This window comes from Phacochoerus africanus, chromosome 15 (assembly GCF_016906955.1).
Source record: "Phacochoerus africanus isolate WHEZ1 chromosome 15, ROS_Pafr_v1, whole genome shotgun sequence".
In the NCBI taxonomy this organism is placed as follows: Eukaryota; Metazoa; Chordata; class Mammalia; order Artiodactyla; family Suidae; genus Phacochoerus; species Phacochoerus africanus.
This window is the reverse complement of record NC_062558.1, coordinates 53852436-53879116: the sequence shown is the minus strand read 5'-3', so window position 1 is coordinate 53879116 and position 26681 is coordinate 53852436.

Genomic DNA, 26681 nt, shown 5'->3' with positions numbered 1-26681 from the left:
GGAGATATGCTTAGGAATGTTCAAAATAAAACTGTAATAGCAATACTTGGAAACAACCTAGAAGTTCCTGTTGTGGCTCAGTGGAAACTAATCCAATCCACTGACTAGTATCCATGAGGACACAGGTTCAATCCCTGGCCTTACTCTGTGGGTTAAGGATCCAGCATTGCTGTGAGCTGTGGTGTAGGTTGCATATGCGGCTGGGATCTGGCATTGCTGTAGCTGTGGTGTAGGCCACCAGCTGCAGTTTTGATTCAACTCTGAGCCTGGGAACCACCTTATGCTATGGATACAGTCCGAACAAAAAGACAAAAATAAATAAATAAATAAAAACAACCTGAAAATTCATTAATAAGAAATGAATAAAATGTAACACAGTGATACAAGAGACTAGGGGATAATTAATATGAATGAACTAGTTATGTATGTATAAACAAGAATAAATCTCTGAAACAACTAATATGATAAAAAATTGCTGAGTGTTTCAAACTGTATTAATGGTATTAACATTAAGGATAAAAGTAGGCACACCTGTTCTAAGATTTCATGGAGGCATGTATATGCACTGTTGTATAAGGGTATGGTTAGAAAGGATTCATATGATGTCAGGATATTGGTTATCTTTGAGAGAATGAAGGGCTGGGTGTGTATGGGCAAAATAGACTTTAACTGTTTGCAATGCTTTGTATCTTAAATGAAGTCTGAAGCAAATAAAAACAAAAGTTACCATTGTATTTTAATTCTGGGTCATTTCAGAAATGAAACCTTTCTTATTCTGTGGATTTTCTTTTCCTCTTTCTTTCTTTCTTTCTTTCTTTCTTTCTTTCTTTCTCTCTTTCTTTCTTTCTTTCTTTCTTTCTTTTTCTTTTTTGAGAGCTGAGTTTTATTTGGGGCAAAATTAAGACTTAAACCCAGGAGATAGTACCTCAGCCAGCCCTGAGAAACCACTCCTGGATTTTCTGATTATCAAAAGTAGTTCATAATGAAGACTATTAAAAAAGAAAAGCACAAAGCAGTCTGAAACCTACATAGTATCTTATATATATGCATCTCTGAAATGAAATATTGTATTTCCTCTGTCAAATGTATTGTAACTAAAAATTTCAGCAAAAAACATTCCCTATTGACTTCCAAATTCTTAGATTTCTCTTGACCTTGAGAAAAATGTCATATACGGCTGCTTCCTGAACACTTAAACAACTCCGAAATAATTTTTCTCCTCCAAGAATATCACTATTCAGTCATCCTAATCTGATGCCTCTGTCCCAGTCTTTTAAGCTCTTCATTGTTATTCTTCTCTACCCCCAAATATCAAAATATTTTAAGTTCTCGACAAAAAGTATCTCCAGAACCTAGTTCTTTGTCTAGCACCTTTCTCCATCCTATTGCCAATAAATTAGTCAGCCTCTATACATTTAATATACAATATATAAATATATATTTGAATTGTATCTCTTTTAAAGGTAAAATGACATTATCATTATTATGAAAATAACATGTACTCACTATACCTTTTTTAAATTAAGCAATATAGGAGTTCCCCTAGTGGCTCAGTGGAAATGAATCTGACTAGTAACCATGAGGTTGCAGATTTGATCCCTGGCATCGCTCAGTGGGTTAAGGATTCTGTGTTGCCATGAGCTGTGGTGTAGGTTGCAGACGTAGCTCGCATCCTGCATTGCTGTGGCTGTGGCATAGGCCAGTGGTTACAGCTCCAATTCAACCCCTAGCCTGGGAACAGGTGTGGGCCTAAAAACTAAAAAAAAAAAAAAAAGCCATGTAAGAAGATACAAAGAAGAAAACAAATCCATCCTCCCCAATCCTCTAAATTTCTCCTTTGAAAAACATTTTAAGCTTTTATCTGACATGATTATTAACACATTTCTAAATACATATGTGTGTGTGTATATATATATATATATATATATATATATATATAGAGAGAGAGAGAGAGAGAGAGAGAGAGAGAGAGAGAGAGAGAGAGAGAGAGAGAAAGGCATCTATCACCTATCCATCTATATTTTCCAAAATAGGACTGTAATGTTACAGCACTGTTTTAATGATGTATGGGTACCTCTTACTCAATTTTAACAAAAACATGATTTGTAGTCAAAATCTGGGAGCTTTTGGAGAGAGGACAAGATGGCGGAGGAGTAGGGGGACACGCTCGCCCTCTCCCACAAACACAACAAAAAAAAGCACATCTACAGAATAAATGACTCACACAGAACAGCAACCAATCACTGGCAGAAGAACCTAAACTCCAATAACGGCAAGAAGTTCGTGACATTACTGGGCAGAACGGGAGAAAAGAGGAGAGTGAGAGAAGGTGAATCTTAGTGGGACGGACGCTCCCGAAAGGGAACTGCGGAGGAGAAAGGGATCCTGCACCCTGGAAAGTCACCTACACGGGGGAAAGATCAAATGAACTGGAGGAATCTCAAGATGCAGAGAAGAGTGTAGCAGTAAGATGGAGTATGGAAAAGCCGATCAAGAACCCAACGGACCATCTGAACTACGGGCACAGTCACCAAAAATTGAGACGCCTGGGTGGGGGCTGGGCACCGAGACGAGACCTCGGCTCCAGAGGTTAGTCCCCCAGCTAGGGGGGCGGGGCGGAGCGGAAACTGCTTGGGAGGTCTAGAAACCATTTGACAGAGACTGCCTGGGAGACTAGAAAACAAAGCTGTCACAGAGGAAGGGAGCAATACTCTAGGGGCGGGGAAGTGGAAAGCCGCATCAGAAGGAACCTGGGAGAAGAGCCTGGTCTGTGCCCGTGCTGGGGAGGGGAGAGAAGAAGGGGTGGGTCCCCATAGAATACCCCCCTCGCCAAAGCAAGCTTATAGGCCCGCTAGCTAGCAGAAAGCTGTGCTTCCCAGTGCATCCCCTCCCCCCACCCCCACCACTCCCTATCCTCTCCCCAAACCTGGGGCTGCCTGCCATCCTGGAGGGCTGGCCTCAACAATTGCCTGAAGCCTACCACCGCAGGGGCTGTCCCTGCACAGGCCTGCTTGCCCTTTGGAGGGGCTACACTTCCGCAGAGTAGCACCAAACACCACCAGCCCCCGAGAAAAGGCCTGCAGCCCAAAAAAGCTAGAACAAGCCTAGCCAGCCCGTGAATAGATCGGCCTAATTCCCGAACGGTTTTTCTGAGTCGGGCTGCCCCAGGGAGGAGCCTCTTGGGTCTCCAATGGCCCTGCTACCCGCCCAAGCCCCCAGGGGGTGCCCTAGTGGATCAGCTGTATAGGACTGCCAGCTCCAGGCAGGACCCCCTGCAGCCCAGAAAAGCTGCAACAAGCCTGGCCGAGTCGGGAAAAGATCTCAGACGGTCTTTCTGAGTCAGGCTGCCCTGGGGAGGAGCCTCTTGGGTTTCCAGTGGCCCTGCTACCCGCCCAAGCCCCCAGGGGGTGCCCCACTCCTGCGGTATAGCTGCTCAGCACCATCAGCCCCCTGGAAGAGCCCCTGCACCCCAGAAAAGCTGCAACAAGCTTGGCCAGACTGTGAAAAGATCCGCCTACATTCTCAGGCCATCCTTCTGAGTTGGGCTGCCCTAGGGAAGAGCCTCTTAGGTTTTCAGTGACCCAGATAGCTGCTCCAGCCCCCAGGGGATACTGCATTCCTGAGGAACAGCTGCCCAACACCGCCAACCCCCTGCAAGAACCCCACAGCCTAAAAACACCAGAGCAAGCTCTGCATGACCAAGTGAAATCTGCTACCATCGTGGTGTGGACCTCCCAGTCGTGTCTGCCCTCAGGAAGCCCTCCTTTGCTTCAAAGAAACACTGTTAGCCCCATCAACACTCCAGAAAAGCCACACTGCCTCAAAAAAGATTGACCAACAACGCCAGCCCTTGGGAAATAGTCCACGGCAGTGACAAGGCAAACACTGCCCGATCACGGAGAGTACAACTCCCTCAGGAGAAAGAAAACAACAAGCAAGATGAAGAAGCTGAGAAACCACCCCCAGTCAAACCAACAGGAGAACTCACCTAAAACAGTCAACAATGAAACAGATCTCTGCAGTCTGACAGACCTGGCGTTCAAAAGAGAAATAGTGAAAAGACTGAAGGAATTAAGAGAAGATATGAACAGTAATGCAGATACCCTCAGAAAGGAACTAGAAAATATAAGGAGGAGCCAAGAAAAACTAGAACATTCACTTGCAGAGATGCAAACTGAACTAAGGGCAGTAAAAACCAGAATGAATGATGCAGAAGAACGACTCAGTGATATGGAAGACAGAATAATGGAAATCACTCAATCCGGTCAACAGACAGAAAACCGAATCAAAAAACTGGAAAGCAATATAAGAGACCTATGGGATGATATAAAGCAGGCCAATCTACGCATAATAGGAATTCCAGAAGGAGTAGAAAAAGATAGGGGGATGGAAAATATATTTGAAGAAATTATCGCTGGAAACTTCCCAAATCTAAAGGATGCTGGGTTCAAGATACAAGAAGCACAGAGGGCCCCAAACAAACTGAACCCAAACAGACCCACACCAAGACACATCATAATAAAAATGGCAAAAGTTAGTGATAAAGAGAGGATCCTAAAGGCAGCAAGAGAAAAACAGAATGTTACCTACAAGGGAACCCCCATAAGAATATCAGCTGACTTCTCTACAGAAACACTACAGGCCAGGAGGGAATGGCAAGAGATATTTAAAGTGCTAAAAGGAAAAAAATATGCAACCTAGAATACTCGATCCAGCAAGAATATCATTTAAAATAGAAGGGGAAATAAAAATTTTTTCCAACAAACAAAAACTTAAAGAATACAGCAACACAAAACCCAGGTTAAAGGAAATATTGAAAGGGCTTCTCTAAACCAAAAAGAAAGGAAGGAAAGGGAAGAAAAAAAAAAGAAGAAGAAGAGGAAGAACTAGGACTGAGGAAACCGCAATCAGAGAGCAGTCACTCAAATAAGCCAGCATACAGATTTAATCATGAACATGCTTCAAACAAAATAAAATTAAAAAGAAAAAAATAAAAAAGAGTCATCAAAACCATAAAATGTGGGCAAGGGATGTTAGGAAGTAAATAACCCTTTTTGTTTGTTTGTATGTTTCTCTTCTTAATTTTAATATAGTAATGAAGTGTTTGAACTTGCAGGGCCATCAGGCTAAAACACACAATTATGGGAAGGGGTTAGCATACTTAAAAAACAGGGCAACCACAAGCCAAAACCAAATATTGCATTTGCAAAAAATGAAAAAAAAATACACTCAAGCAGATAATAACAGGAGACCATCCAACCAAAAAAAAAAAAAAAAAGAAAGGAAGAATGGAGAACCATAGAATCAGCTTGAACACGAGGTTCAAATGGCAATAAATAATCATCTACCAATTATTACCTTAAATGTCAATGGACTGAATGCCCCAATCAAAAGACACAGAGTGGCTGAGTGGATAAAAAGGCAAAAACCTTCCATATGCTGCCTACAAGAAACTCACCTTAGGACAAAAGATACATATAGATTGAAAGTGAAAGGGTGGGGAAAAATATTTCACGCCAATAGACATGACAGAAAAGCAGGAGTCGCAACGCTCGTATCAGACAAAATAGACTTTAAAACAAAAGACATAAAGAAAGACAAAGAAGGACACTACTTAATGATTAAGGGATCCATCCAAGGAGAGGATGTTACTATCGTCAACATATATGCCCCAAATACAGGAGCACCCAGATACATAAAACAAATATTAACAGACAGAAAGGGAGATATGGATGAGAATACAATCATAGTAGGAGACCTTAATACCCCCCTCACATCAATGGACAGATCCTCTAGACAGAAAACCAATAAAGCAACAGAGATCCTAAAGGAAACAATAGAAAAGTTAGACTTCATTGATATCTTCAGGACACTACATCCAAACAAAGCAGAATACACATTCTTCTCAAATGCTCATGGAACATTCTCAAGAATCGACCACATATTGGGACACAAAGCGAATCTCAATAAATTTAGGAGCATAGAAATTACCTCAAGTATCTTCTCTGACCACAATGCCATGAAATTAGAAACCAACCATGGGAAAAGGAAAGAGAAAAAAACTACTACATGGAGACTAAACAACATGCTACTAAAAAACCAATGGGTCAATGAGGAAATCAAGAAGGAAATTAAAAACAACCTTGAAACAAATGATAATGAAGACACAACCGCTCAAAATCTATGGGATGCTGCGAAAGCAGTGCTCAGAGGGAAATTTATAGCAATACAGGCCTTTCTCCAAAAAGAAGAAAGATCCCAAATTGACAACTTAACGCTCCACCTAAAAGAATTAGAAAAAGAAGAACAAAAAAGTCCTAAAGTCAGCAGAAGGAAGGAAATTATAAAGATCAAAGAAGAAATCAATAAAATAGAGACTCAAAAAACAATAGAGAAAATTAATAAAACCAAGAGCTGGTTCTTTGAAAAGGTGAACAAAATGGACAAACCACTGGGCAGACTCACTAAAAAGAGGAGAGAAAGAACCCAAATAACCAAAATTATAAATGAAAAAGGAGAAATCTCAACGGATACAGCAGAAATACAAAAAACCATAAGAGAATACTATGAACAACTCTACGGGCAACAAGTTTGACAATCTGGAAGAAATGGACAATTTCCTAGAATCTTACAGCCTGCCAAAACTGAATCAAGTAGAAACAGACCAACTGAACAGACCCATCACTAGAAATGAAATTGAAGAGGTCATAAAATCACTCCCTACAAATAAAAGTCCAGGACCAGATGGCTTCACAGGTGAATTCTAACAAACATATAAAGAGGAATTGGTGCCCATCCTCCTGAAACTCTTTCAAAAGGTTGAAGAAGGAGGAATACTCCCAAAGACATTCTATGATGCCACCATCACCCTCATTCCAAAACCAGGCAGAGATACCACCAAAAAGAAAACTATTGCCCTATATTGATGAATATAGACGCAAAAATTCTCAACAAAATCCTAGCCAACCGAATCCAACAACATACCAAAAAAATTATACACCATGACCAGGTAGGGTTCATCCCAGGTTCACAAGGATGGTTCAACATACGCAAATCAATCAGCATCATACACCACATTAACAAAAGAAAAGTCAAAAATCATATGATCATCTCAATAGATGCAGAAAAAGCATTTGACAAAGTCCAACATCCATTCATGACTAAGACCCTCGCCAAAGTGGGTATAGAGCGAACATTCCTGAACATAATCAAAGCCATTTATGAGAAACCCACAGCAAATATAATCCTCAATGGGGAAAAACTGAAAGCCTTCTCACTCAAATCTGGAACAAGACAGGGATGCCCACTTTCACCACTGCTCTTCAACATCGTTTTGGAAGTCCTAGCCACAGCAATTAGACAAACAAAAGAAATCAAAGGCATCCATATAGGAAGAGAAGAGATCAAACTGTCACTGTATGCAGAGGACATGATACTATACATAGAAAACCCTAAGGACTCAACCCCAAAACTACTTGAACTGATTCATAAATTCAGCAAAGTAGCAGGATATAAGATTAACATTCAGAAGTCAGTTGCGTTTCTGTATACCAGCAATGAAATATTAGAAAAGGAATACAAAAATATGATACCTTTTAAAACTGCACCTCACAAAATCAAATACCTCGGAATACACCTGACCAAGGAGGGAAAGGACCTATATGCCGAGAACTATAAAACTTTAATCAAAGAAATCAAAGAAGATGTAAAGAAATGGAAAGATATTCCATGCTCCTGGATTGGGAAAATCAATATTGTAAAAATGGCCATACTACACAAAGCAATCTACAGATTCAATGCAATCCCTATCAAATTACCCAGGACATTTTTCACAGAACTAGAACAAACAATCCAAACATTTATATGGAACCACAAAAGACCCAGAATCGCCAAAGCAATCCTGAGAAACAAAAACCAAGCAGGAGGCAGAACTCTCCCAGGCTTCAAGAAATACTACAAAGCCACAGTCATCAAAACAGTGTGGGACTGGTATCAAAACAGACAGACAGACCAATGGAATAGAATAGAGAACCCAGAAATAAACCCTGACACCTATGGTCAATTAATCTTTGACAAGGGAGGCAAGAACATCAAATGGGAAAAAGAAAGTCTATTCAGCAAGCATTGCTGGGAAACCTGGACAGCTGCATGCAAAGCAATGAAACTAGAACACACCCTCACACCATGCACAAAAATAAACTCCAAATGGCTGAAAGACTTAAATATACGACAGGACACCATCAAGCTCCTAGAAGAAAACATAGGCAAAACACTCTCGGACATCAACATCATGAATATTTTCTCAGGTCAGTCTCCCAAAGCAATAGAAATTAGAGCAAAAATAAACCCATGGGACCTCATCAAACTGAAAAGCTTTTGCACAGCAAAGGAAACCCAAAAGAAAACAAAAAGACAACTTACAGAATGGGAGAAAACAGTTTCATATGATGCAACCGACAAGGGCTTAATCTCTAGAATATAGAAACAACTTATACAACCCAACAGCAAAAAAGCCAATCAATCAATGGAAAAATGGGCAAAAGACCTGAAGAGACATTTCTCCAAAGAAGATATACAGATGGCCAGCAAACACATGAAAAGATACTCAACATCGCTGGTTATAAGAGAAATGCTAATCAAAACTACCATGAGATATCACCTCACACCAGTCAGAATGGCCATCATTAATAAATCCACAAATAACAAGTGCTGGAGGGGCTGTGGAGAAAAGGGAACCCTCCTACACTCTTGGTGGGAATGTCAACTGGTACAGCCACTATGGAGAACAGTTTGGAGATACCTTAGAAATCTATACATAGAACTTCCGTATGACCCCGCAATCCCACTCTTGGGCATCTATCAGGACAAAACTCTACTTAAAAGAGACACGTGCACCCGCATGTTCATTGCAGCACTATTCACAATAGCCAAGACATGGAAACAACCCAAATGTCCATCGACAGAGGATTGGATTCGGAAGAGGTGGTATATATACACAATGGAATACTACTCAGCCATAAAAAAGAATGACATCATGCCATTTGCAGCAACATGGATGGAGCTAGAGAATCTCATCCTGAGTGAAATGAGCCAGAAAGACAAAGACAAATACCATATGATATCACTTATAACTGGAATCTAATATCCAGCACAAATGAACATCTCCTCAGAAAAGAAAATCATGGACTTGGAGAAGAGACTTGTGGCTGCCTGATGGGAGGGGGAGGGAGTGGGAGGGATCGGGAGCTTGGGCTTCTCAGACACAACTTAGAATAGATTTACAAGGAGATCCTGCTGAATAGCATTGAGAACTATGTCTAGATACTCATGTTGCAACAGAGGAAAGGCTGGGGGAAAAATGTAATTGTAATGTATATATGTAAGAATAACCTGACCCCCTTGCTGTACAGTGGGAAAAAAAAAATCTGGGAGTTTTTGAATTTCAGAAAAAAAAATTGTCAAAGAGATTATTTTCCAACAACATTATTTTTTGCAGCTGTTGAGAAAATCGTGAAAATTTCTAAGAATGTAATTTATTAGGTATTTTTACTTTAAACAACATCTATTAATTCCTGTTTTCCCATTCTCCTATCTCTATTTATTATACATGTAGTTGGTTTAAATTTTTTAGGGTTTATAACATGCCTTCTTTGTTTTGTAATATAATCCAGCATTTTTAAAGTTTATAATTAAACTGTTCTCCTTACCACCAGGGAGAATTCTCCATTCCTGAGTTTTTCATTTGGTGTTGGTGGATGGCTTTTTGGACATTTCTGTATTTAGAAGTGTTTCCCTCTTTAAATTTATTGCATTGTATTTTCCAAATTACATTCTTTAAGATGTCAGCAATTTGTTTCCTACAGCTAAATTAGCTTTTAAAATATATCTAGTATCCTGTATAAATGCAATATTCCTTTAAGTAATTAAAACATTAGAGAGATTTAATGTTTCCTTTTGAACACTAAATACAGCCATGATCCCCTCTTCCTTTATTTAGAGTCAGCCTGTATGATGCATTTCTTAACATATACTTAACTTTAATACTGTTGCTGTATTCTTAAAGTTTATAGGAACATATATGTAGTATTGGTTTTTGTCTTTTAAAACTTTGTATGCATGTGATCACACTATACCTATACTACTAATGATTTTTAAATTATTAACTTATATTTTGAGCTCAATCCTTGACTGATCCATAAATACATATATACACATACATATATATCCATACATATATATCCACCCACATATATATATCCATATATATATATACACTGAACATATATATAACCATCTATATATATATACATATCTCCATATATACTCATATATATCCATATATATACACACTGAACATATATATATCCATCTATATATATATCTCCATATATATACATATATCTCCATCTATATATATATATATCTCCATATATATTTCTTCTTCTTCTTCTTCTTCTTCCTCTTCCTCTTCTTCTTCTTTTTTGGCTTCTTGCCTTTTCTAGGGCAAAAAGCCTATCTGGGATGCTTATTCTATTTCTCTACTATAAACAATGTTACAATAAACATTGTTCAATATATAACTTAAGCTTCTCTATGAGCCTTTCTTTATAATAAGTTAACACAATATTGCTGAAATACAAGAAGTATGCATTTTAACTTGTACTAGATATTGTTAAATTTCCTGCAAATTAGCTTTACTGGTTTACTACCCAAATACAAAACTCTGTGAAGCTTCTTCCTGACCATCTTAAAACATTTGAGGTTAGAAGACATTAAACTTTTTGCCAAACTATTTTATAAAGATTTTCTCTTTAAATCAAATATCGAGCATGTATATTTTAATATATTTTCAAATCTATTTGTTCCACTCTTTTCTTCATAATTAACACTACATGTGTATTTGATCCTCTTTGTCATAGGTAACCTATTCTCATTACTTTTTAATCTTCTCTCTTCTCCACTGTGCCTTTGTAGCTTCCTGAATCCTGTCTACCATTGTCAGGTTAATAATGTTTTTCTACCTTGTTGCTTTAAAAATATTTATTCTCTGCAATGTTTCTATTTTGCCTTTCAGTGTTATCTTGAGCTTTCCCAAGATTTTAAAAATCTCCTTGGATTGCTTCATAATTTCCTCTCTAAAACCTTATACTTCTTCCTTCAAATTTTTTTCTTTCTTTTTTTTTTAAGATTCAGTTTAAACAATATTTGAAACTATGGAGAACTATTTGTCGGGATGATTTCCTCAGCTTTGGATTGAATTATACATAGTTTTCCCACCGGTTCCTTTAATATTGGAATGGGATAGGTCTTGGCTAAATTCTGTACTGAGGAGTGAGCTGGACATAACCTTAGGCGGCCTCCAGCTCTGAATCCAATTCCCCAACCCCACTCTGGCTGAAATCCTCTCATTAAGTTTATGTTCTTTAACTTTCAGTCATACTTTCTTTCAGGTTTTAACTTCCAGAATAGTTCTCAGAGTCCCTAAAGCATGGCAATTTTTACTTTATCATGTATCATTTAATCTGTCTCTTTATATTATGAAAGATTTTTTTTAAATGCTTCAGTCTGAGTACTAAATACTCTAGACATTAGTGTTGAACACTGTTCAGACATCACCTTAAATCTTCCAGAGCCTACTGCTGTTCCTCTGTTCCTCTTTTCATAATCAAAAGGATCTTAGGATGTTCATAATTACGCCATTTCTTCTTAGGCAAACTGTTTTTGCCTTAAGTCTGAGGCCTATGCTGGATCTCAGCTTCTTGCTTCATTTGGGTTCAGAGATGACAGCTTTTCAGGAAAACGTTTCATAGTTGATGGTTTAAAGTCATCTCTTCAGACTTGTTTCATTGAAGATGGAATTAGCCTTTATATTTCATTAGTTTTGGTGTTTCCTGTGGCATTTTAAGGAGGAGAAGCCTCCAGAAACACAGCAATAATTTCTCAGTTGGCCTCTGTGTCCCCAATTGATTTTTCATTACAGAACCCTCCTTGTCTTGTGAATATACCAGCTCTGTTTTCAGTTCTTCTGAGAAGTCTTTCTGACCTTCTCATTTGGTGACAAGTTTCATCATTTTTGCTCTAGGGATGATTTTTATTTGTCTTTACTATTTTGACTGTAGTACGATGATGGTTCACAAAATTTTCATTTGTTGGTTAAGTTTTCCATTTTTGCCAGGGATTCACTTGTATCTCTAGGAATTAGCATAATGACTAAAAAATTGGAGGTCTAAAACTCAATGCCTTGGTTAATTATTTGAATGAATAAATTAATTATGAGGATGAGCCCAAAATGACCTTAAGAACATAATCATTTAGTTTTGCAGCAAATATTCCATGAGGAATTTTTCTAGGGGCCAGGGATAAAGTAGGGATCAGGACAAACTTAGTGCCTCTCCTCATATAGCTTGAATTCTATGTAAGTGTAATTAAAAATAAGCACATTCACACTTACATATAAAAAATTCAAGGGATGTAAGTCTATTAGGACAAGGATCATTTTCTTATTTTGCTCACTGATGGATGTTAATACTTAAGAGAGTAGTTATAGTTTGTGCTCATTAAATTTTTTTTGTATGAATATTTAGGAAAAAAGATCAAGTGGCAGGTAATTTAAATGGGATGATATGAGATTGAATTTGTGTTTCATTTTTTAATTTTTATTTTTTGTCCTTTTAGAGCTGCACTCATGGCATATGGAGGCTCCCAGGCTAGAGGTCGAATTGGAACTATAGCTGCTGGTCTACAACACAGCCATAGCAATGCTGGATCAGAGGGACATCTGCAACCTATACCACAGCTCAAGGCATGCCAGATCCTTAACGCACTGACCAGGCCAGGGATCAAACCTGCATCCTCATGGATGCTAGTCAGATTAATTTCCGCTGAGCCATGGCAGAAACTCTCTGGTGAATGTTTTATATTATCATTAGCAAGTGCGCTTCTGGTTGAAATCTCACAGAAAGGATCTTAAAGCATTTACTATCTAAAACTGAATTTCCCATAAGATTTTAAAGGATAATTAAATTTTATATATAACCAGGCATGTCATCTACAAAGTCCCACCCTCCACACATCTTAAAAAGTAAAAATAACGAATACCATTCTAAAGTCCTTAAATTGAAGAGGACTTTAAACATTTAAATTTAGAGAAATCACCATACCTTGAACCAGGAAATAGGAGTTTCCATTGCATATCTCCAGTAAAAACTAATTCTGAGATGATTTAATCTTTTTTCTTTCCCTCAGAAACTTAAAAAAAAATCTTCATTTTATATGTTTTTACTAGATACATGCCTATATTTTAACGGTATCTTTGTAACTAAGAGGAGCCTTACTTCTTTCTTTCTTTGTCCATATAAATTACCTCACATTCCTATAGTAAATTCTGGTGCTAAAATTTGTGACCTGCTTACCACTGAGAAATCCTTCATATTCAGAGGCCTGATTTTGAATCTAAATTGCTAGTCAATTGAAAAGACTAAGGCTGAGTTCTCTAGGAAGCATTACAACAACTGTTGCACTTGTAAAGCTATATCTCCTTGGAGGCGCATGAAGCAATATTACAGTTGTGAAAAAGATAAGACCATCTGCTTTATTCACTGAATTGATGTAATGACCTCAGATATGTTCTATGGAATCAGTACTGCATCTCGGCAGACCATTATCTTGTTTCTGACTGGCACTTTTATGACTGACTTTCAAATGACAGTCTCAAAAACTAGAGCTATGTGTCAAATAATTATTTAAAACTCATGTGGGTTTAGTTTCCATTAAGGGTTCCTAAGTCCTTTTTTCAAGTTTGGCATCAAAATAACTGTATATATAAAATGTTCAAAGCCTCAGTGGCCTAATAGATAAGGCATTTACATATAAAATGTTGGTAACCAATATGCCAAAGTTCATCTTTACTTTTTTCTCTCTGTAAATTGATATATATCAAGCTTGAAGAAGTTCTCTCTTCCTTTAAAAAGAAGAAAAGGATGCTGTTCATGTACTTGGTTCTGATCTAAGTGCTTAACACACGTAACATTTAATGGTCATAAACAATATAAAAGAGGAGTTCTCATTGTGGCTCAGCAGTAACAAGCCCAACTAGAATCCATGAGGATGTAGGTTCAATCACTGGCCTCTCTCTGTAGGTTAAAGATCTGGTGTTGCTGTGAGCTGTGGTGTAAGTCACAGATGCGGCTAGGATCCCACGCTGCTGTGGCTGGGCCTTAGGCTGGTAGTTACAGCTCTGATTCAACCACTAGCCTGGGAACTTCCATATGCTGCAGGTGCAGCCCTAAAATGTCAAACAAAACAAAACAAAAAGTACACAAGAGGTATAAGTTTTACCTTTATGTTGCAAATGGTGAAACTGAAGAACAAAGAGGTGAGAAAATATGACTAAGGATATCTGATTAGGAAGCAGTGAGACCTGCTGTCTAACATCCTTTTATTACAGTATCTTAGAACTGGCTTAAAAAATTCTTATCATTCTTTTGAATCATATCCTTCACCATTTAAAAAACCATCTTGGCTGAAGAGTTATGATTATTGTTTTGACTTACTTTATGTGGAAATTTCTCCACTATCATCTTAATCATTTTTTTCATTCTCTGAATTTCATGTGTCCATTATTTCATTTTTGGTTACAAAAACACATTTGGATTGCAGACCTACTAAGCTTTAGTCATAAATGTGGATATGAAAATGAAAATATTTCCTGTTTAATTTCTTATATAAAACTGACACTGTCTAATTTTTTTTCCTTAAAGCAACATATTTGCTTAATGTGTCTAGATAATTTCCTGGTCTTGTCATATTGGTAACTTAAACTAGTAATTTACATTCAATTTTAATATAGATCTACTGATGTAGTGTGGTTAATTTTCCTAATATCTTCACTTGGCCAACTTTTTACCTATTTATTTACCACATAATTGTTTTTTATAGATATCATTGAAAACTTGGCATTCTTTTAAATAGTAACAGTAACGTTAGTCTTATTTCTTATAAGAATTATTTCTCTTTCCCAGTAAGCTCATTTTCCTGATCTTTATTAGGCTTATTTATATGTTATCCAATCCAATTACCCCCTTAACTTTCAAGAGATACATTTAAAAAAAGCAATATATTTGAATGAATGAATAACTAATTAGGATTTGTATAACTCTGCAAACATTTTAACAAGATTTTTCTCATTCCGCTTAATGTTAAGAAGTCTCTGGATAGATAATGTTATCTCAGTTTGCAGATGACAAGATTATGGGTCAAAATGCTTAAATGACTTAAAGTCATGTAATTACTAAAAGAATAGAATTAGATTGCTAACCCAAATAATCTGTCTCTATACCACATTATACTGTTTCTCTTTGTATTTTATTTTACCAACTAATCAAAAATCAGAAGGCTTTATTATTGCATAGTATGAAAATAATGCTGAAATTAGATGCTAATTTGAATTCATATAGGATTTCACTCTCTTGACATGGTAGTCAGATAAATATAGAGAAAAATGAAACCATATAAAGGAGAACAGTCCTTGAGTTCAGCCAGTCCAAACATACCATTTTACAGATGAGGGGATACACAAACACACACACACAACTACCAACCCCAATGATTCAGAACACCACATGTTTTCAAACCTCTGCAAACTGGCAAAGGCTACATAATTTTTCCAAAACAAGAAACTTAGTATTCATTGAAAAAGTAGATGAAAGAAAATATTCCTTAGGCCACCAAGATATTTATTAAGTACATTTAAAATTTAGATAATTATCTGTGTTGACAAAGCCATACCAGGCCTTTTTAAGTGGCTTACAAGTGAGGGAATGTGTTTTTACATCAAGCAGAGTGAGTTTATAATGGTAATGAACATAAAATAACAGGATTCTGGTCACTACATCTATTTTTAGAGGTAAGAAATAATCTTGCATTTTTATCCCAAAATAAAAATTTTATTCCTCTCTGGAGCTTGGAAACCTTTCATTAGGTTTCATGGCCTAAGTAATGTCTAACTTCTGTTAGAGGAAGTTACCAGGACAAGCCACCATGATGTGACTAGATAGTACTGGGTCCTTAGAAATCTCTTAATTTTAATGTAATGAGCTTTCCACTTTTACAAAAATTATCTTTTTTAAAAAAATTATGAAATTGAAGACCCAGTTCACATATTCTTATGTATTCTTCAGGAAATATACAGATCACTATGTACAAGTGATGTGATAATAAATGTTATAAAAGAAGTCCATTCATTATAAATCCAAGAATCACAAAGAACAGTGGAAGAAAAACAGTGGTTGGTTGTAGTTTGTCACCAAATTCTAGATTAGACATGTCCCTCAGGTAAACTGGCCACAACCTGGAAGGCTCTGGGCAACTAGAAGCATCTGGAATCAAGAATCAGTGTGAAAAGGGATGTGGTAGATAGGGTCACAAGGAAAGGAACCAATAAGTACGTCTAGATGATGTCATAATCACGTTTCATCAAGTCCAACTATGGATTTAGGCTTATATTTTACCCAGGTAAATATCTGCTATATGAACTTACGTAAGATTGAAAATTTGTATTTTTTATTTTTTGTGAGTGATTCAGAAAGTCAATGACCACAGTTAACTTGTAATTTTCCCAAGTCAAGATGTAAATTAAAGTGATTGAGCATTGTTTGAGATATTTAGGGAGTGACTTAAAAGAAAATCAATTAGCCATCCAGCAATAAAAACAAGAACTGGTTATTTGAAAAGGTAAATAAAATCTGCAAACATTTGGCCAGAATCACCAAGAAGAGGAGGGAAAAAACCCAAATAAACAAAATAAGAAATGAAAAAGGAGAATTCTCAACAGATACTGGAGAAATAAAAAAAAAATAAGAGAATACTATGAATAATTATATGGCAATAAATTTGACAATGTAAAAGAAATGCACAGCTTTCTAGAGACTTATAGCCCACCAAAATTGAATCAAGAAGAAATAGATCAACTAAGTGAATAGGTAATAACAACACTCCCTACAAACAAAAGCCCAGAACCAGGTGGCTTCACAGTTGAATTCTAACAAACATAAAAAGAAGACCTTATATGTATCCTTAAACTTTGCCAAAAGGTTGAAGAAGAAGGAACACCCCCAAAGACCTTCTATGAAGCCACCATCACCCTAATACCAAAACCAGACAAAGATACTACCAAAAAAGAAAATTATAGGCCAATATCTTTGATGAATATAGATGCAAAAATTCTCAACAAAATTTTAGCCAGCCAAATCCAACAACATATAAAAACAATCATACACAATGACCAAGTGTGATTCATCCTAGGTTCATAAGGATGTTCAACATAAGCAAATCAATCAACATCACACACTACATTAACAAAAGAAAAGTCAAAAACTGCTTGATCAACTTAATAGATGCAGAAAAACCATCTGTCAAAGCTCAACATCCATATATGATAAAAATTCTTACCAAAGTGGGTATAGAGGGAACATACCTTAACATAATAACCCGTTTATGTATGACAAACCCACAGAAAATATAGTACCCAATGGAGAAAAGCTGAAAGCCTTCCCACTAAAATCTGGAACAAAAAATGAGCAGGAGGCATAACTCTCCCAGACATCAGGCAATATTACAAAGCCACAGTAATCAAGACAGTGTGGTACCAGTACCAAAACAGACATACAGACCAGTGAAACAGAACAGAGAACCCAGAAATAAACTCAGACACCAATGGTCAATTCATCTTTGACAAAGGAGGAAAGAATATAAAATGGAAAATTGACAGTCTTTTTAGCTAATGGTGCTGGGAAAACTGGGCAGCCACATATAAATCAATGACTGGAACACACCCTCACATCATGCACAAAAATAAACTCAAAATGGCTTAAAGACTTAAACATAAGATAAGACACCACCAAACTCCTAGAAGAGAAGAGGCAAAACATTCTCGGACATCAACCATACAAATGTTTTCTTAGGTCAGTCTCCCAAGGCAATAGAAATAAAAATAAATCAATGGGACCTAATAAAACTGACAGGCTTTTGCCCAGTAAAGAAAACCATAAAAAATACCAAAAAGACAACCTACAGAATGGGAGAAAGTAGTTTCCAATGATGCAACTGACAAGGGCTTAATCTCTAAAGAATACAAACAGCTTATACAGCTCAACAGCAAAAAAATCCAACAACCCAATTGAAAAATGCTCAGAAGAACTGAATAGACATTTATCCAAAGAAGATACGCAAATGGCCAACAGGCACATGAAAAAATGCTCAACATCACTAATTAGAGAAATGCAAATCAAAACTAAAAAAAAAAACAAACTTAACTAAAATAAACAAACAAACAAAAATTGCTATGAGGTATTACCTCACACCTGTCAGAATGGCCATCATTAGCAAGTTAACAAATAACAAATGCTGGAGAAAGTGTGGAGAAATGGGGTACCCTCCTACACTGTTGGTGGGAATGTAAATTGGTACAACCACTATGGAAAACAGTATAGAGGCACTTCAGAAAAATTAAATATAGAGGCTACCGTATGTCCCACCAATCCCACTCTTGAGCATAAATCCAGAAAAAACATTCCTTGAAAAAGATACATGCACCCACGTATTCATTGCAGCACTATTCACAATAGCCAAGACATGGAAAGAACCTAAATGTCCACTGACAGATAAATGGATTAAGAAGATGCGGAATACTACTCAGTCATAAAAACACCAATAAAATAATGCCATTTGCAGCGACATGGATGGAACTGGAGATTCTCATTCTAAGTGAAGTAAGTCAGAAAGAGAAAGACATAAAAGGCACAAATGAACCTTTCCACAGAAAAGAAATGCATGGACTTGGAGAGAAGACTTGTGGTTTCCAAGGGAGGGGGGAGGGAGGGGGATAGATGGGGAGCTTCAGGTAAATAGATGCAAACTATTGCATTCGGAATGCATAAGAAATGAGATCCTGCTATATAGCACAGGGGACTATATCTAGTCATTTGTGATGAAACATGATGGAGGATAATGTGAGAAAAAGAATATATTTATAGTCATATATATATGACTGGATCACCTTGCTGTACAGTAGAAAATTGACAGAATACTGTAAACAAAGTATAATGGAAAAATAATAATCATTGTAAAAAAGAATAAAACTTTCTAAAATTCAAAGCATTATGATCAAAGTTTGCTGAAAGTCAAATAATGTGTTTACTTTTAGTATTAGGCTACATGCAAGAAACAAGACTATTGACAGAAGTGTAACTGCATATAAGTGATTAAAATAGAGAAAGTTCTTCAGAGATATTCTGGGATAAAGGTCTAAATTATGTCTACTTCTATGTCAAACTATGTTACCTGGAATGTCTTTGTTCTCAATAAATCCACTTGTGAAGACGAATATAAGAACAATGTCAAATTTGTAGGTAGGTAGTAATTACTCTCTTAAGTTGGAGTGAAATAGCTTTGGTCAAAAGGATACTAGTAATATTGACTCTGAAGAGTATTTAGTTTAGTGTAAGGAGATGGAATATGGCTTCTGATTATCAGAAGCTCACTCTATTCTTCTTTGCCAATAAATTGAAATGCACATTCTGAATGCTGTTCTCAATGCAAGGGCTAATGCCTTGGAAGTCTCAATGAGGAAAGAATGATTGACAGCATGGGATGTGTCAGGATAAGGGAAGGTGAGAAGAAAGTAAAAGATTGGAAGTCAGGATTTCAAAAGCTCACAGAGATCTATAGACATGAAGCTTTATAGAAAAAAAAACTGGTAACATCTGAAATGTTTATTTCTGGGGAAGTTATTATAGAAATTCTATAACTTTATTTGAATACTAACCATTGAAAAGATATGGGACTAAAAAAAAAATCCCCAAATGGTGACAACCCTTAAGTGAGAATGCTGGATTGCTAACTGGATTTCTTTTAAGTCACTCCCTAAATGCCTCAAACAGTGAACAATCACCTTAATTTATACATTGTTTTTAATTTTTAAAAAATTTCTAAACAGTATGGTGAGAATGATATTCTTATAGAAAGATATTGAGAGGTTGTAGTTTACCATACATGAAGAGACAAGAATTTTTTGATTCGATGCAGTACATTCATATAGACCTACTTTGAGGCAAAAATAAAATATGGTGAAAAGAGATGTGTAACTCATTACTAAGAGCAATCCAAATGGTCAAACTTCAGAAATAGTTACAAATTTGCCCATGGATGGAACAATATGTTGCCAATAAAAATAATATTTATGATATATATTTAATTTCAAAGGAAAATATTAATGCTAAGCAATAAGAATATACAACTGTAATGCAGAATACATATTTTATAAATAAAATTTATTGTTTAATAATAGAATAGATAAAAGATAAAATATGAAGTCAAATAGAGGGCTTCTTTATTAAAAGTTATTACTTAATGAAAATGCAAACTATTTTGTTTCTCAAAATGTAGTATTTGCATTGAACTTGCATATCACTCTAAGGAAATTATTAATCCACATTAGTATCTTAGTGCCTTCAAACTGCCATGTGATAGCAACAAAAAAATCATATTTTTTTAGTGCCTTCAAACTGCCATGTGATAGCAACAAAAAAAATATTGTTTAGAACATGAAACAATATTTTTGCTTAATCCTATTATCATCCCCGAGTATATTAAGTATTGAAAATACACTCAAGATGTTTTGGGACAAGATGGTGGAATAAAGAACTTGAGCTCACCTCTCTCACAAAAAACAAAATTACAACTAACTGAAGAACAACCACTAACCAAAACACTGCAACCTACCAAAAAATATATATATATATATATATATATATTTTACATCCAAAGACAAATAAGAAGACATAATAAGAAGATAGGAGGGGTATTTTCATGATATAATCAAATTCTATACCTGCTGGATCAGTGACTCACAAACTGGAAAATCATATCACAGGGATTCTTCCACAGGAGTGAGAGTTATGAACCCCACACCAGGATCTCCAACCTGGGGGTCTGGCATGGGCAGGAGGAGCACCCAGAGCATTTGGCAGTGAAGGCCAGTGTTGCTTGAGTGAAGGAGCTCCACAGGACTTAGGGAAACAGACACTCCACCCTTGTAGGATACACACAAGATCAAGTGTGAATCAGGACCCAGGGCAAAACAGTGATTCCATAGAAGCCTGGATCAGACCTATCTGCAGATCTTGGAGGGTCTCCAGGTAGGCAGGAATCAGCTGTGTCTCACTGGTGAGGCAAGGATACTGGTGGTGGAGGCCCAAACGAATATTTATCAGTGTAAGCTTCCTGGAGTTCACCATTTTGACACTGAGACCTGGTCCCACCCAACATCCTGCAGGTTCCAGAGCTGGGATGCCTCAGACCAAATGACCAACAGGGTGGGAACACAGCCTCACTCATAAGCAGATGAAGGTTGAAAAAAGTCTCATCCTGAACCCACAGCCACCTCTAAATACACTCCTGGACATGGCTCTGCTCACCAGAGGGACAAGATACAGCTTCACTCACAAGTAGGCAGGCATCAGTCTCTCCCAATAGGAAGCCTGCACAAGCCCCTGGACCAAACTCACTCACCAGGGGAAAGACACCAGAAGAAAGAGGCTACAAACTTACAGCCTGCATAAAGGAGACCATAAACACAGAAAGTTAGATAAAATGAGACAAGAGAGAAATATACTAAGACAAAGGAACAAGATTAAACCCCAGAAGAACTAAGTAAAGTGAAATAGGCAATAAATCTGAAAAAGAAGTTCAGAGCAATGATAATAAAGATGATGCAAGATCACAGGAAAGAATAGAAGCACAGGCTGAGAAGACACAAAAAAATGTTTAATAAAGAGATTTACTATTAAAAGACAGAGTCAAGCAATAAAATAACTGAAATGAAAAATACACTAGAAGGAATAAATAAGCAGAAAAATCATTAAGTGAGCCAGAAGAGAGTGTGGTGGACATCACTGCCACGTAAGAGAATAAAGAAAAAAGAGTTAAAAGAAATGAGGACAGTCTCAGTGACCTCTGGGACAACATAAAATGCAGAAACATTCACATTATAGGGAACTCCAGAAGGAGATGGGAGAGAGAAAGGGCATGAGGAAATATTTGATAGCCAAATCTTTTCTAACATGGGAAAGGAAACACTCACTCAATCCAGGAAGCACAGAGAGTTCCACACAAGATAAACCCAAGGAGGAACACAAGAAGAAACATATTAATCTAACTGACCAAAATTAAAGACAAAGGAAAATTTTAAAGGAAAAAAATGAAAAGCAACATATAACATACAAAGGAATCACCATAAAGTTATTAGATGATTTTTCAGCAGAAATTCTGCAGGCAAGAAGGGAGTGGCACAATGTATGAAGAGATGAATAGGAAAAACCAAGGGGAAAAAAAAAAAAACTCTACCCAAGCAAGGTTCTTGTTCAGATTAATGGAGACATCAAAAGCTTCACAGACAAGAAAAAGCTGAAAGAATTCAGTACCAGCAAACCAACTTTACACATGCTAAAGGAACTTCTCTATGTAGAAGGAAAAAAAAAAGGCCTTAACTAGAAACAAGAAAATTAATGGAAAGCTCACCAGTAAAGAAAAATATACAATAAAGATGGGAAATCATCCATACAAAAATACGGTATCAAAATCAGCAATCCCAAGAAGAGGAGTACAACTATTGGAAAATGCATTTGCAATTAAGAGACCAGCTACTTAAAATAACTTTGTATGTATATAGACCACTATATCAAAACAACATGGTAAGGGCAAATGAACAAAACAATAGTTACACACATACACACAAAATAAAAAGTAATCTAAACTCAACACTAAATATAATAATCAAATCATAGAAGAAGAGAATAAAAGAAGAAAGGGATAAAAAGACCTACACAAAGAAATTCAAAACAATTAACAAAATGAAAATAAGAAAGGCATACTGATAGTTAACTTAATTATAAATGGAATTAGATGCTCTAACTAAATGACACAGACTGGCTGAATGGATATGAAAACATGAGCTGTCTAAAAGAAAAACACTTCAAATCTAGGGACTCAAACAGACTGAAAGTGAGGGGATAGAAAAAGGTATTCCATCCAAATGGGAATCAAAAGAAAACTGGAGTAGCAGTGTTCATATCAGACAAAACAGACTTTACAATTACTGTTAACAGAGACAAAAAATGGACACTGTATGATGATCAAGGGATCAATCCAAGAAGAAGTTATAATGATTGTAAAATTAAATACACCCAACGTAGGAGCACTGCAATACATAAGGCAACTGCTAACAGGCATAAAAGGAGAAACCTACAGTATCACAATAATAGCAAGGGATTTAAACAACCCATTTACATCAAAGGACATATCCTACAGACAAATATCAACAAGGAAACACAGGCCTTAAATGATACATTATATCAGATGGACAAGGAAGTCCACGATTTCCACTTTTTTCAACGTAGTTCTGGAAGTACTAGTCATGGTAGTTAAGTAAAAGAAATGAAAGGTTTAAAGGTTGGAAAAAATTAATAGAAGTAAAACTGCCATGGTTTGCAGATGACATAACACTATACATAGAAAATCTTAAAGATGCTACCAGAAAACTACTAGAGCTCAGTAATGAATTTAGTAAAGTTGTATGATAAAAATTAATACATAGAAATCACCTGCATTTCTAAACACTAGAAATGAAAGATCAGAAAGATGAATTAATCCCATTCATAATCATATCAAAAATAAATAAATACATACATACATACATAGGGATAAATCTACTTAAGGAGACAAAGTCTGTACTCCAAAACCTAAAAGAGACTGATTAAAGAAATCAAAGGTGACACAAAACAGATGGAAAAATGCACCATTTTTGTATTTGAAGAATGAATATTCTCAAAATGACTATACTACTCAAGGCAATCTATAGATTCAATGTCATCTCTATCAAATTATCAATAGCATTTTTCACAGAACTAAAACAAATAATTTAAAAGTTGTACAGAACACAAAAGACCCAAAATAGCAAAAGCAATACTGGGAAAGAAAAATAGAGCTGGAGGAATCAGGGCCCCTGACTTCAGATTATGCCAAAAACTACAGTAATCTAAACATTTTATGGTACTGGAACAAAAAATTAATACCTCAAAGGAACAGGATAGAAAGCCCAGAAATAAACCTATATACATATGGTCAATTAATCCATGAAAAAATGTCAATAATATACAATGGAGAAAATGTAGTCTCTTCAATAAGTGGTGCTAGGAAAACTGCACAGCTGCATGTAAAAGAATGAAATCAGAACACTCTCTAACACAATACACAAAAATAAAGTAAAAAAAAGATTAAAGACCTAAATGTAAGGTCTGATACTATATGACTCTTAGGGGAGAACATAGGCAGAACACACTCTGACATAAACTGCAGCAAAATCTACTCAGATCCACCTCCCTGAGTAATGAAATTAAAAACAAACAAACAAAAAAGGACCTAACTAAAAGTAAGTAGTTTTGAACAGCAAAGGAAACCATAAAAAAAATGAAAAGAAAACCCACAGAATGAAGAGAAAATATTTGCAAAGAAAGCAACCAATATTAGGTTAATCCCCAAGTTATATGAATATCTCATGCAACTCAATATCATTAAAAGAAAACAACTGAATCAAAAAGTGGGTAGAAGATCTAAATAGACATTGCTCCAAAGAAGACATATGGATGGCTAAAAATACATGAAAAGATGCTCAACATCAGTAATTATAAGAGAAATGCAAATCAAAACTGTAATGAAATATCTCTTCACACTGGTCAGAAAGGGCATCAGTAAAAAGTCTACAAACAAATGGTAGACAAAGTGTGAAGAAAAGGGAACCCTACTACACTGCTGATGGGAATGGAAATTAGTACATCCACTGGAGAATAGTATGGCAGTTACTTAAAAAACTAAAAATAGTACTACCATATGATCTAGCAATCCATCTCCAGAGTAAACTATAATTCAAAAAGATCCATGTACAACTATGTTCAATGAAGCACTATTTACCATAGCCAAGACATGGAAGCAACGTAAATTTCCATCCATGGAGGAAGTAATAAAGAAGATGTGATGTACACACACACACACACACACACACACAATGGAATATTTCTCAGCTATAAAAAAATGAAATAATGCAATTTGCAGCAACATGGGTGGATCTAGAGATTGTCATACTAAGTGAAGTCAGAAAACTATCTTATGATATCACTTATATGTGGAATCTAAATAAATGATATTAATAATTTATTTATGAAACAAAATGAGACCCACAGACATAGAAGACTAACTTATGGTTACCAAGGGGGAAACATAGTGGGGAGGGGTAAATTAATAATTTGGGGTTAACATATACACACTATTATATATCATATATTTGATAAACAAGGACCTACTGTCTAGCACAGGGAATTCTACTCAGTATTTTTTAATAGCCTATATAGGGACAGAATCTGAAAAAGAATGAATATATGTTTACATATAACTGAATCACTTTACTGTACACCTGAAACTAACAAAATATTGTAAATCAACTGTACTCTAATATAAAATAAAATTAAATTGAAAAATAAAAGAAAATACATCCAGTTATGAATTTAGACATATAAAAAGCCAAAGTACAAATATCATAGTGTAAAGTATACTTCTATACTGTGACACAATGTATGGTAATATCAATTAAGCAATAATTTTTGACATATGTTGTGTGTTATTTTAAAACATTTTTACAATTTCATGATGCCTCAGTAATATCCTCTTCAATTGTACTCATGCATAAAATAAATATTAATAATTTCTAAGTGCTAATTCCTTGCATATTTATGATTTTAAAATGTATGTATATATATATATATATATATAAATAAATAGATGGCTTGAAGATTGGGGCAAGACTGCAGAGTAGAAGCTCACCTTTTCTCAGGAAAAGATCAAAATTCCAACTAACTGCTGAACAATAAAATAAAATAGACTGGAAACAACAAAAAAGTTATACTATACCTAAAGACAAAGAAGAGGCCACATTGAAATGATAGGAGAAGTGCTTTCTAGACATAACAATCCCAAACCCACTGGGTAAGCAACCTGCAGACTGAAAAATAACTACATCACAGAGGCTCTCCCATAAGAGTGAGAATTCTGAACCCCATGTCAGGTAACCTTCCTCTAGCATTTGGAGGAGGAGCCCCTGGAAATTTTGTCATTGAAGACCAGTGAGCAGTGTGTAGAGCTCCAAAGGACTGGGGTAAACACAGACTGCACTCTTGGTGGGTACACACAGGATTTCATGTGCACTGGGTCCAAGGGCAAAGCAGGGAGTCCATAAGTATCTGGGCCAGACCTACCTGTGGGTCTTGAAGGTTCCCCTGGGAAAGCAGAGGGAAGCTGTAGCTTGCTATGGGGACAGAACATTGGAGGCAGAGGTACCAGTAATATTGACTACTGTGAGCTCCTCTAGAGGTTTCCATTTTGGAAAAATCAGGCATACAACATCATGGCTGAGAAGTCCCAGACCAAACAACAAGCAGAATGGAAACATAGCCCCACCCATAAATAAATAGCAAAAGTTCTCCTAGGCTCATAGCTGCCTCTAATCACACTCAAAGACATTGCCCCACCCACCAGAGGAACAAGACTCAGCTCCACCACTAGTGGGTAGACACTAG